The sequence below is a fragment of the Nuphar pumila genome, chromosome 1 (genome assembly GCF_984573655.1).
Source record: "Nuphar pumila chromosome 1, dmNupPumi1.hap1.1, whole genome shotgun sequence".
Classification (NCBI taxonomy): Eukaryota; Viridiplantae; Streptophyta; class Magnoliopsida; order Nymphaeales; family Nymphaeaceae; genus Nuphar; species Nuphar pumila.
The window spans coordinates 159,315,978-159,329,679 of NC_143249.1; positions in this window are offsets into that span (position 1 = coordinate 159,315,978).

Below are 13,702 nucleotides of genomic sequence, written 5' to 3' on the forward strand. Positions count from 1 at the left end.
GGAGTCTGAGATCCGATGTAGAATTGGGTTCTGGATCCTAAGAATTGGAATTCGGACCCGAATCTGAGATCTAATGGTAAAATGAGGATCTGGATCCTAAATGAAATTTGGATCTGTGATTGGAGATCCAAAGTGGAATAAGGATTTGGATCCAAGATGAAATTTTGGATCTATGATGGGAGATCCAAAATGGAATAGAGTTTATACTTGGAAATCTGGATCCAAGTTGAGACTAGGATTAGTCTTTGGATTTGGGTTTTTTGAAGTCCAAATAGGACCTTTAAAAATGGATCTGGATTTTAGAAACCCAAATTTAAAGCTTGAGATTCAAATCTAAACCTTGATTGAAGATAAGGGGATAAAATTGATTTTGAAATCAAAAGATAACTTCAAAGTTAAATTGAACTTTGAATTTGATTGAAGTTTGAATATCAAATGATTTTGGAATTTCAAAACAATATTGGACTTTGAAATTGAATTTTTGAATATTGAAATGAGATAGAATTGAATTTGGATAAGATTTGATTTAAGAAGAAGGATCACTTGGGTTTTTGAAAGAGAATTTTGAAAATATGATGCAATTCTTCCCTAAATGATAAATGAATTTAAAGAGTTTTGAAATTGAATTTTTGAAAAGCTATTCCATTCTTTTAAATGAATTAAAACAAGATTGAAAATATAATACATCCTTGACTATGGTCATTGAATGTATTATATAATAATCTATATTTAAATTCAAGAGAAGAATGAAACACATTTGGTGCTTTTATAGAATTTAAAATGAAATTAACTCTCAATATACCCTGACTATGGCCATTGGTATATATTTTGAGTTAATTCTAAGTTAAATTCTGATAAAAGAAGAAAATATTTTAGGGAAATATGATGAATTTTGAAAATGGATCCAGTGTGGGTCCAGTGTTATTTTGTAAAAGATAAAAATGATAAGTTTTGTCCACACCCTGACTATGGCCATTGATGTGGATCATCAACTTAGTATTTATTATTTCTTACGAAATGGTGCATGTGCCATTCGTGTTTCACCATTGTGAGAATTTTGGAAAATAAAGGCAAAAATGCATGAAAATAAATAATTCATGAAGTTTGCAATGCTCATTCATTCTACCTAAAACAGGGAATGTAAAATTTCATTAAAATCTAACTATTACAATACATGAAATTGAATTTATGACTCCAACTAATGAGATCTTCCACATATTCCTTGTAAAACACCTGTTTAGTAGAAAGAGAAAAAAAAATGGAGGAAAGTTGCATATATCATATGGCCAAATGCTTATATGCCAAGATGTACATGATGGAAGGATGGAAAATGACATGTATGCCTATTTACATATATATATATATATATACGTATGTATATATACACATATATAGGTATATATGTATGTACATATATATGTATATATATATACATATATATGTATATATATACATATATATATATATATATGTATGTATCTATATGTATATATACACAACCTACATAATATACAGCTGGAAGGTAGATGCTTGTAAGATAAAGGAAGTGCAGGAAAAATGGTGGATATGTGTGATTCTGTGAAAAAAAATAAGATGCTGAAGATGCCACCGGTTGCAGCAGCATTACAGTGGGTGACCAACTGAAATCACAATAGTGTGTATATACTGCTGTGGAGATCAAAAGTGCCATCATAGTAACACCTAAAACACTACTTTAGGTGACAGTATGGGTGCATGTTGCTGCGTAGCAGATGTAACATGCGGCTGGAATGAAGGTGGGCTGAAGGGGCAAGCTAATGATCTTAACCACTACAGCATATATGACAGGGCATGGGGGTTTACTAACGAAAACATAGTCTTTACAGAAAACAGATGTTATGAAATTGCAGGAACATGTGGTAAATAACAAAATACTAATAAAACAGGATATAGAACCGAACAGGTAAATTAAATTTTAAGAAGAAATTACTACTACACCGGGCATTGGAAAGGAGAGCATCTATTAATTTCTGAGTTGTCAATTGATTCCTGATCAATAACCAAACAACAACCATGGCATGATGATACGAATGAACAGGCAAGAAGAAAGAGAGAAAAAAAAAATGAAGAAAAGGAACTGTCACTGCATTTTATAAGGGAAAGTGAACCACATCTGAATCAACCCTAACAGCAAGGTCCCCATAGGCGAACCATGACCTTAGCAATCTTCTGACAGCTTCACAACTTGAGAGGCTCCTGTATCTCTAGTGATAATTTCTTTCAATAATAGTTATTACAGCTATTTGATAGATGTCGTCATATGTGCTGATTCAGATCTTAGATAGAGAAACCATCCGGCTTTTGACAATCCAACAGCTATATACAAAATTAATTCTCCATGAGTTACAGCCAAATATTTGACAAGAACACCACATGCAATGAGGTGTAGCAGCCATTGGATAAAATCTATGGATGATGAATATGCGGGGTCCATCAATCTTAATGCCAATTCTGTATGATGCCTTACGTTGTCATGATGAGGAGGAAGGCTGTGGAAGTGGGAGTGATGCATGTGGTAAAAATGCTACAACAATGACAACGTGAGAACACAACTGTAGGGGAATGAAGAAGTCACAATATGATAACAAGTAACAGTGCAGTAACCTACGATGGTCTCATAATAGTGATCCTGACATCACTGTTTTTTTTTTTTTTTTGGCCCATTGAAATGAAGAGAGGTTTTTCCTGACGGGTCCCTTATGAAACCCAGCAGCGAAACGAGTTCAGGTGATGCAGTCAACCATGGATAGTGATCTTATTGACAATGGTATTCTGATTATACCATTTGACAAAACCACAATTCCATTCCAGAACTTCTGTACCTTTTATATTTTGATTCTGGAATTTGACATTAGCTTGACAAATAATGAAGGCAGATGTTATGGTGTAGGGAGCGCAGGGAACCTATGGCAGTAAGATATACAATGCACAGGTATTGCAAAGGTGATGAAGCTACAGTCATTCAACAATAGGATGAGAATGCTGAAATGCACAATGAAACCTAAACCAATATTGAAAGAGGAGATATAAAGCGAATGAACAGACAAATGACGAATGTCAAAAAAAAAATACAAGCAAAACTTGAATTAAAACAAAAATACAGTCGGTGCAAAATATAAGGTAATTAATGGAATCTAATATGGGAAACAAAATATAAGGTAAATGCCAGGTTTCTCAGTGACTCTAGCCTGAGTTTCTGATTGCTAACTGTTGCGATATGATGTTCATATGATGGAACAAAATCCCAAGGATCGCAGGATATAGATGAATAAATAAAAAAAAATGAAACAGAAATGAGGCTTTCAAACAAGATCAAAACAAAGTAATGATAAAAATATTCAAGGCAAGAAATTAAGCCGAACTGGTAAAAAAAAATCTGACGATCGAATGTCGATTAAAAACAGTCAATCGTCAAAGAAGATTTGAGATGAGGGAAAATCGAAACAGATTATGAGATGAATTGAAATGTCCAAAGACACAGTGGTTCATCCCTCAATGAGGAAACGTGACCAAATCATAGGAAGGATCCGAGATTCTTTGAAAACAACTTCTGCTAAGCGAAGCCGCTCGGACTGGATGTCTATGCAGAAGCTATTTCTAATCGAAAATGGAAGTAGCCGACGAGGCTATATGGAGGCAAGAAGGGAAAGAACGACATATTGAAAAAAAATGAAATTACAGATAATAATGTAATGATTCATGGAGGATATTAATAATTGAAATCAAGTGGATGCTCAAGATGTTAGAATTATTCATTCTGTTTATTGTTGCACAAGGTGGGTCAAGGATGCCATAGGCAATCCGACAACACCCATAGTGCGTAAAAAGGGAATTAACACAGAGAAAAGCCTATGAGGAAAAATGAAAAAAAAATGAGAGAGGGGAGACTTACCGGGATACTGCAAGGGTTCTGAAGGAGTGAATTCTTCTTTCCCTGCTTCCTAGAATTCCTTCTCCTCGATCGAAATGGAAGAGGACAGTGACTTCTTATAGAGGAAACATTTTGGGGAAGATCGTTCTCGATGAAGACTCCTTGAGGGATGGGATACAAAATGTGAATAGATCCTTGATGCTTCAGCGCGGATGAGGGGGATGGATGATATGCTGGAAAGGAAAAGATGGCTCTCTTTCTTTCAGGAGAGAGAAGCTCTAGAGTAATGCACCAGGGGTATGGAGGCCAGATTTCCTTGGGTGCCCGACCCCTCCTCCTCCACCTCTTCTTATTGAGGGAAGAGGAAGGATCCGGAAGGTGGTTTCGTTGAAGATCGAGGGCGGAGAGAAGGGGAGGCCGTTTGCAGATCTGCGATGGAGAGAGGAGAGGGCCCTTTGAAAGTTTTCCTTTTTCAAAAAGGAGGTTCCCCTTTTAAGAAATCTTTAAAAGATGGTTTTAAGAAATGAGCCTTTTGGCAAAAATGGCTTCAAAAGCTTGAAAATCATCCGTTTTCTTTGTGGCTTTTCTCGATTTTTTTGGTTTTTATGTTATTTTTCTATATATTTTTTTTTTTTATTTTTAGAATAAAATTCTAGAGTTTTACGAGAAATCAAAGGTTTAAAACTAAATTTTTTTGGTGTTTTTTGTAAAATATTTACAAAAGGGGATCTTTCTGAGAATTAAAAGCTATTTTTGGGGAAATTTCTTCAGAAAATGGATTTAGATCCGATTTTTGAGGAAATATGGGTTCAAAGTCCTGGATTCGGATCCGAAATTAACCTTAAACATACCAATATGGAATTTAATTCAGACAATCTGAAGAATGAGCTTTGAAACTTCTTTGATTTTCTTAGAAAACGGGGTTAGGGGCAAAAGTGTCATTTTTACAAAATTTTGAAAAATTTGGGGTGTTCACAGATGCCCCTATTTGCTAATAAGCCGGTTGAAAGCCGAGCTTAGTGGCAAAGACAACACTCCAAATTTTGAAAAATGCCCCAGTCAGCAAATCTGAACTGGGTGTGGAAGAATTATTTTGGAAATATGGCTCTTCATGCTTAAGACCTTATCTTGAATGGTTTTGGGGAAACGAGATCCTCGAGAATGATATGATTGAGTAGAGAATGAGGAAATCGTGATGGGACTTTAGATGGAAATTCTGAAATGGTTGGAAATGAAAATTTTGATCAGGCCTTATGGGTGAGACAAGATACTCTCTTTGGAATGATTCAGGTTTAGCCCTTAACCTGGATGGGACAAAGATATATCAAAAATGAATTTGGAAATGAGGAAAGAAATACATGAGGGCCTTGATGGGACATTTTGAAAAATACCCTTGTGAAATGAAGCCCGAGTATGATCCTTTCTTGGATGAATGTATGAAGTATGGGTTCCTTGATGGGAGGAGCCACGATGGGACTGGAATAAATCATCTCATCCAAACGAGGAATCTCGTTGGAACGAGACTCAGGTTTAACCCAAACCTACAAGGAAAATACCTCGCGAAGCGAGGTTCCGGGTTAACTTTTAACCTGGATAGGAAATCTACCATACGGATTTCTCAAATGGAGAAACCATAATGGGACCTTCGGAATTTGGACGAACAAACCCGAAAGGGGTTTGCGAAAGAAGGAAAATATAGGGTTCCTTACAGCTTGGAAAAAGGAATGATTTTGGGTGTCTCATTTGCTGAGATTGAAAATAGCTTTTTGAAATCAATGACCTCTCGCAGAAAATTCAGGTTTTGACCCTTAACCTGAGTGGGAACACCATACGGAATCCTTGATTGAGGAAACCGCGATGGGACAGAAAGAGATACTTCAACTGAATGAGGCAACTCTTCTGAAAGATATAAACAACGCTAGGTTGCATCAAAATAGATTTTGAATGTTTATTTCATTCTTGGAATAGCTAGAAAATTTTGCCAATAAGATAAAATCATAGTAGATTCAAACGCTTAGAAATGTGCACGTATGTGCAAAAGATATTCCCTCTTTTACCTAGAGTATTTCCCCCAAATGAGGTTAACTCCTCAGTTCTAAGAGTCAGATTCAAATTTTTAGCACTGATGATTTTCTTCAAGGAAGCTATCCATTTCCCTGATATGAGAATAGAAGAAATATTCTTAATTTCATAAAAGCAGGAAACGAAAAGATATTGATAAAAGAATTTTGCACGAGAAAAGATGACTTTTGGCAACTTCGGCAGTTTGATATTTGGGTGTTTTCCCACGATGATCTTTTTGCACTCTTTTGAGTCATTGGGCTTTCTTGGTTTTTCACATCATCCTTCATTTTGGATGTCCTGACTTTTCTCTCTTTTTCAGGGAAGGGTACGTCACAAGCTCCTTCATCTTGGAGATGCTCCGATCCTTCTTTCTCTCAGGGATTATATATGATATTGGCTCAAAAAGGTCTTTTAGATGATAGCTGGAATCAAATTTCTTTTAGGGTTTGTCGGTAGGTTCGTCGCATCTGCCTTCATCTCGACAGTGATCCGAACTTTTCCTGGAAGGATCCGTCACAAGCTCCGTCATCTTGGAGATGTTTCAAATCTTCTTTGGCCCCGGGGATCTACTCGCTTAGTTCGTCTTCATCTTGACGACAATCGAGAGATCTCTTTTGCGGATATTTGATTGAAGCTTTAAATGAATGAGAGGATATGGGTTGAGTGGATTTTTTTTATAACTCAAGATATTTCCACTGCTTGATTGCCAGAAAGTCATTTAAAAACATGCGCCATAGCCAAGATCAATGTCAATTCGTTTCTGGCTTTTCAACATCATCGAAGATTTCTTTTACTGATCATATCGAGGACAATTCTTACATCCTTTTGGTTGATCAATCAGGAAAAGATTTGAATTTTACCTCTTTTCGCAAAAAGTTTTACCTTTTTGGAAAGAAATACAGGGGGTAATCTAAGAAAATTCTTTTTATACAGTAAGAATATTTAGAGTCAACAAATGCTTTTAGCAAATTGGCAAAGTTTTCATGAATTCTTTGTGAAATAATCACTCAATATAGATTTTGATGAGATCTTGAGTTGCAATCTTTGATTTTGGAAATACATGACCAGCAAAAGCTGGAACCTTTGAAATACCCGACCAGCAAAAATTGGAACGTTTGAAATACATGACCAGCAAAAAGATGGAACGTTTAAAATATATGACTAGCGAAGGCTGGAACCTTTTGGAATACATGACAAATAGACGTTGAGATTCTTTTTGAAATACTTGTCCAACGAGAGCTGGAACCTTTGAAATACGTGACCAACGAGAGGCTGGAACCTTTTAAGATACTTGACCAGTAGAACTAGAACATTTAGAATACATGACCAACAATAATGCTGGAACATTTTGGAAATACATGGCCGATGAGTGTTGGGTCTTTTGGGAAATACGCGAATGGTTATGAAAAACTAGGTTTTAATAAAAAGATTGAGAATGATCGAAATTGGGAGATTGTAACTCGAGGGTTGAGAAAATGGTGAATTTTTGAAAATATTGTACCCAGAGGTTGGAGAATTGATAATCTTGAGAGATTTTAGGAAATGACATATTTGAGAGATTGAAACCCGAAGGTTTTGGAAATGAGAGAATGGAGGAATCGCACCCTGAAGGTTTGATTTATGGAAAATAGGTTGATTTGGGAGCTCGAAAATTGTGAGCTGGGACCTTTTGAAATATATGACCAGCGAGAGCTGGGTCTTTTGAAAATACACGACCAAAAGCTGAGTTCTTTTTTTGGGGATACATGACCAGCAAAGCTGGAACGTTTGAAATGCATGACCAGCGAAAAGCTGGAATGTTTGAAATACCTGACCAGCGTAAAACTTGAACGTTTGAAATACATGACCAACGAGTGTTGGATCTTTTTTGGAAATACCTGACCAGCAAAGGCTGGAACGTTTGAAATACTTGACCAGCAAGAAACTGGAACGTTTGGAATACATGCCCAATGAGTGTTGGATCTTTTTGAAATACCTGACAAGCAAAAGCTGGGACGTTTGAAATACCTGACCAGCGAGAAGCTGGAACTTTTGAAATACATAACCAACGAGTGTTGGGTCTGACCAGCAAAAAGCTGAAACGTTTGAAATACCTGACTAGCAAGAAGCTAGAATATTTGAAATACATGCCCAACGAGTGTTGGATCTTTTGAAATACATGACCAGCAAAAGCTGGGACGTTTGAAATACCTGACCAGCGAGAAACTGGAACGTTTGAAATATATGACCAACAAGTTGTTGGATCTTTTGGAAATACCAGACCAGCGAAAGCTCGAACGTTTGAAATATCTGACAAGCAAGAAGCTGGGATGTTTGAAATATATGCCCAACGAGTGTTGGATCTTTTGAAATACATGACCAACAAAAGCTGGGACGTTTGAAATACCTGACCAGTGAGAAGCTGGAACTTTTGAAATATATGACCAATAAGTGTTGGATCTTTTCGGAAATACCTGACCAGTAAAAAGCTGGAACGTTTGAAGTACCTGACAAGTAAAAACTGGGACGTTTGAAATACCTCACCAGTAAAACTGGGACGTTTGAAATACATCAGCTTTTGGGAGATTTTAAATCAGAACTTGAATTTTGTAGAAGAAAGGATTTTGATCAAAAGATTGAATGTAGAAAGTTATTGATGCGAGGATCGGATCCTCCAAATGAGCTCAATATATGATTGAAGATTTTGGGAAATAGCCTAGTGCGAGGACTGGGTTGTAAAGATGAGCTGAATAAAGATTCTTTGGTAAAAATTAATGGACCATCATAGTTTATTTACATGTGGTCGACTTTCAGGATTTTGTCCCCTTTGTCCTGAACGGGGAGAAATAATAAAAAGAATACCTCATTGACAGGAGGCATCAGGTTTTATCCCTTATCCTGAAAGGGTACATTTTAAAGATAAAGGTAGATGAAAATTTTAATAAGATTGACGAAAATTTGTTTAAAACTTGACATAAATGAGCAATAGCTTGAAGAACATTTGCTCAAACCAAAAAGTAAATCAAATGAAATGAAAATAAAGATCATAAGATCAAAATGAGAATTAACAAAATTCGAGAAAAAAAAGAGCTTTTGTCTAATCCTGCCTGCATATGATGAAAGAAGATGATTATAGATCAAAATAAAATCCCCCAGTATCATGGAGAAGAATGTAAGGATTGATAGAAGATCATTATTTTATTGAAATGGCTCTTTTGAAGAGTACAAAGGATTTAGTATGAACATCTCAGGTATAAAACTTCTTCAAATGCAGAGCATTGATGAGATCCGACATTTCCACTCCATCTGCGTTGATTAGACGATACGAATTGCGAGGTAATGCTTCCTTAACCACATAAGGGCCTTCCCAATTGGGTGACCACTTGCCCCGTGGTCGATGCTTGAGATGAGCTGTCGATCTGAGCACCAAATCGTTAACTCGAAATTTTCTCTCAATAACGGACTTGGCATAATGTGTAGCTATCCTCTGCCGATAAGCTTGAGCGTGCTCTACTGCTTTGAGCCTCTTTTCATCTAGTAGATCTAGCTGCACCAATCTCTGTTGCTGATACTGATCAAGTGACAATTCTATAAGTGAAACAAATTTGAGAGCGAGCTTCTGGACATGGAGAGGCAAAACCACTTCAGTTCCGTAAACAAGTTCTGAAGGAGTGGCATTAGTCGGGGTCCGAATGGTGGTTCGATATGCCCAAAGTGCGTCATGAATCTTCTTATGCCAGTCTCGACCTGTCTTCACAGTCCTTTCCAAAATACGAATCAGAATCTTATTGGTAGCCTCTGCTTGGCCGTTCCCTTGAGGATAATAGGGAGCTGAGAAATGATGGGAAATTCTGAATTTAGAACAAAATGTCTTCATCCTCTCATTTTTAAAATGAGTTCCATTGTCTGAAACAATATCATGTGGTATGTGTAAACACCCCAAATTTTCACACTCATCTAGTGTTTGTCCATTTCATAAGTAATTGCATATCACTGCATACATTTTTGCATATCATTTCATCGCATTGCATAACATTGCATGTCATTACATGTCATCCCATCTCATTTTCGAGATCCAACACTCCTGTTTTCAAAACATTCAATCCAGATTTGAATTTTAAAGCTTTATTTCAAAATCAATTTCAAAACCTGGGTTTTTATTCAATACTCTATCATTTTCCAACCCCAGGACTTTATATTTCGAAATATTTTCTCAAGGAAACAATCTGTATTCATTTCAAATTCAAATTTTAATCGATTTCAATTTACAGATGAAACCCATTGAGGTGGTGTCGCTTCTGAATTCCTCTATTCATCAAATTTCTCAAAATTTTGAAAGTTTCAGTCCGATCAGGACTCTGTCTCAGAGTCCTGATCCGGTCAGGAGTCTGTATTGAAGTCTGTTTTACTTCCATTTTTAATCTTTTTCGTTTGTTTTCGAAATTTAGGTCATTTTACAGAGTCCAGTTAGTTCAGGATTCTATTTTAGAGTTCGGTCGAGTTAGGAATCTAACCCTGACTGTGTTTTCTGACTTATTTCATCATTTCTTGATAAAATCTTTTGAAAATTCTTTCATTTGGCTGTTAAAATTTAAAATTTCAGAGTCCTAAGAGTTCAGGACTCTAACCCGGAGTTCCAGTTCGCATGAGACCCTATTTTCAAAAATCTTGAATTTTAAATGTCAATTTTAACCCTTTTTCAAAGCCATTTTCAGTGTTTATTTCAAAATTTCTAAAACTCGATGTGGGCCCACTCAGTTGGCACCATATCTAGAGGAATTCTAATTCAGTTAGGATCCTATATCATTTCAAAAATTTTAATTTCAAAGTTTGCTTTTGGAAAGCTTTTGAAAACTCCTTCAATTTCAAGTTTTAAAATCATTTTTTTTTTTTTGAAAAATTCAAGTAGGGCCCACTCGGGGTGGTGCCATATTCGAGTCAGTCAGGGCTAGACTAGGGTTAGTGGATGTCTTGGTTAGTGTTAGAGGTTTAGAAGAGTCAAAACCATTTTGAAAAAAAACTCATTTTGAAAGTTAGTTTTTAAAACTAGTGTTTTTAAAGGTTTTTAAAGGTTTTTTTAAAAAAGCCAAATGTAGAAAATGCCAAGTGGCATTACATTTGGGGATTTTTTAGGAGAGTCTAGGGGTTATATAGGTATTAAATAGGATAATTTAGGCTAGGGGTAGGATAGTCTTTACACCCCAAAATCGCCACCCTTAGAAGAGTCCAATTTTTTTAAAACATTTAATTTTTAACCTAAATTTTTTTATATAAATAGAAGGCTATAGGGGGTCGATTTTCCCAATTGGCTTTCCTTTGGATTCTTGGAGCTTCTCTCTCCTCTCCAGCCCTTCCTCCATTGCAGCAACCTCAAGGTAACTATTTTCTCTAATTTTTAGTTTTTATTTAATTTTTTTCATTGTTTTAAACATGATTTAGCCATTGGTACCATCATCTTCATGGATTAAACCATGGATTCAACCTCAAGAACCATCAAGAATCAGCAAGAACGATCCAAGAAGGTGATCCAACCCTGTTTTGGGTGATTTACAGAGATTTTAATCCATTAGAATTGATTTTAATATGATTCTTTGCATTAATAACCAATAAAATATATGATTTGCTCTTTTTAATGGGTTAAATCTATGTTTTAAAGGTGATATCAAATTCCAGCCATTTATTCCCTGTTTTTATTTTATTTTCATGGTTTATTCATGTTTGTTTTACGTTCTATAGCATAGAAATAAGTTTTATTTACTGTTTTATGGTTTATTTTATTTATTTACATTAGTTATTGCATGGTTTTTTAAGTTTCTTAAATTTCTGTGTGTTCTAGGTTTAGAACAGTAAAGATGATGTTATTTCGGATGGAAGAACTCATTGTTTATTTCTGATTTTTTTATATGTGATGCATGCATGAGTTATTGAGTTACTGTAGAAAAATCAGAGGTTTTGGATTTCGGGAACCCTGTCAAAAAAATCAGACATCAAATCGGGTTTTTTAAGTTTTAAAATCGTGGTTAAAATCAAGAAGGTAACTTGCTGTTATGATATTTCTCTCATCTTATATCCGATTTTAGATCTGTAAAGTGCTATGGATTTACATTGAGTAGATCTGTCTTCTGTGAAATTTTCGGATTTTTTTATCACTGTGTAGTATTTTTCCCTCTTTAGAGAATCTGTTTTTAAATTTAAAACTCGTTAGGGTTTACCAAAACCCTAATCAGACTTGTGTTAGTCATACATCCCAAACCACAGATCTGATTTTAGATCTGTAAAAAATGAGTATTGTTATTTTTCTATCTACTGTTCACCATTAAAATTTCAGAGACTTTTGTTTAGAATTGCTATTTATGTCTGTATTTTAAATCTGGAATAGCTGTTTTAATCCCTGTTAAGAGTGATATATTTTAGCTCAGATTGCCGGATAGGTTTCTCACTAACTGGAGATTATTTTTCCGATCTGTAAATTGGTAAATCTCTGTCTTCCTTTCTAGTTAGTCTCTGTAAAATTTCATAAATTTCCATAGAGATTTGACCCCTGGTTCAGGTCTTGGACTGAGACTGGTTGGTGAATTAGGTCAAAAATAGCATATTTTTAGGGTTTAATGCAATTTTCGGATTAATTTAATGTCAAAAAATTATTTTTATAATTCCAATTAGACATTAGGGTTATAAAAAGTGCAGGTACCAATTTTTATGGATTTTGGAATCCATTTGATGGCTGAATTGAGCAAATTGCAAAACCGGGTTCCTGAAAGATCCAAAAACACTGCAAAAATCACAAAATTTGTGATATTATTGGATTTTCGTGCATAGGCATATATTTTTAGGGTTTAATCATGTTCATAATCATATTAGGATGCTTTAGGTTTAATTTTGTGCTCATTTGATTTCATTTAGTGCATAAAACCTAAGTTTTTACCAAAATCTCTTTCTAAAAACCCTGATTTCAAGGCCATAGTCTTGCTATCGGGGGCAAGTTGGTCATTTGACCTAAATTTCGAAATCCCTAACCCTAATTTCATCATGTCATAGCATATTTGGTTTGAGTTTATTCCATTCAAATTTCAAAACTTGCATTTTATTAAAATATCTTTCTGAAAACCCTAATTTTAAGGCCATAGTCTTGTTATGAGAGTATTTTGGTCATTTTGACCCCAATTTCGAAATTTCATATCTTCTCTTTCATATTTATTCAATTTTATTTCATACTTTATCATTTTGATTTAAGGGAATCATGACAAAAAGGCTTATATCTAGCAAAATCCAACAATTTCCTGATATTGTTGGATAAATCTAGAAAAGCCAACATATTTTCATTAACCAAGTTTTCTAGTTTTGCAGGTACATTGAAGACTTTATTTTTCATGTATTTAAATTTCAATAGTGATGTAATTTGTAATTAAACTTTGGAATAAGAATTTACATTTCCTGCTTAGCTTAGGTTGCATTGCATATAGTTTATTTTTTTTTATATGTTAATGTGTGATGGATGATGATTCATGCATATTTTTACAAATTCACCATGGTCTACACGAATGGCACATGCACTAGCTTTTATGAAGTTTATAAACTTGGTGGAATTCATATTTATGGCCATAGTCAGAATATGAAGGATATCTAGATTTATGATCTTCACATTAGCCACATTCAGCCTACACTCTTAGGCTAACTTCAAAATGCGCTGCATTTTTCAAAAATACAAAAAGTATTTCTCAAGTCCTCAAAGCCATATTCATTCATTTC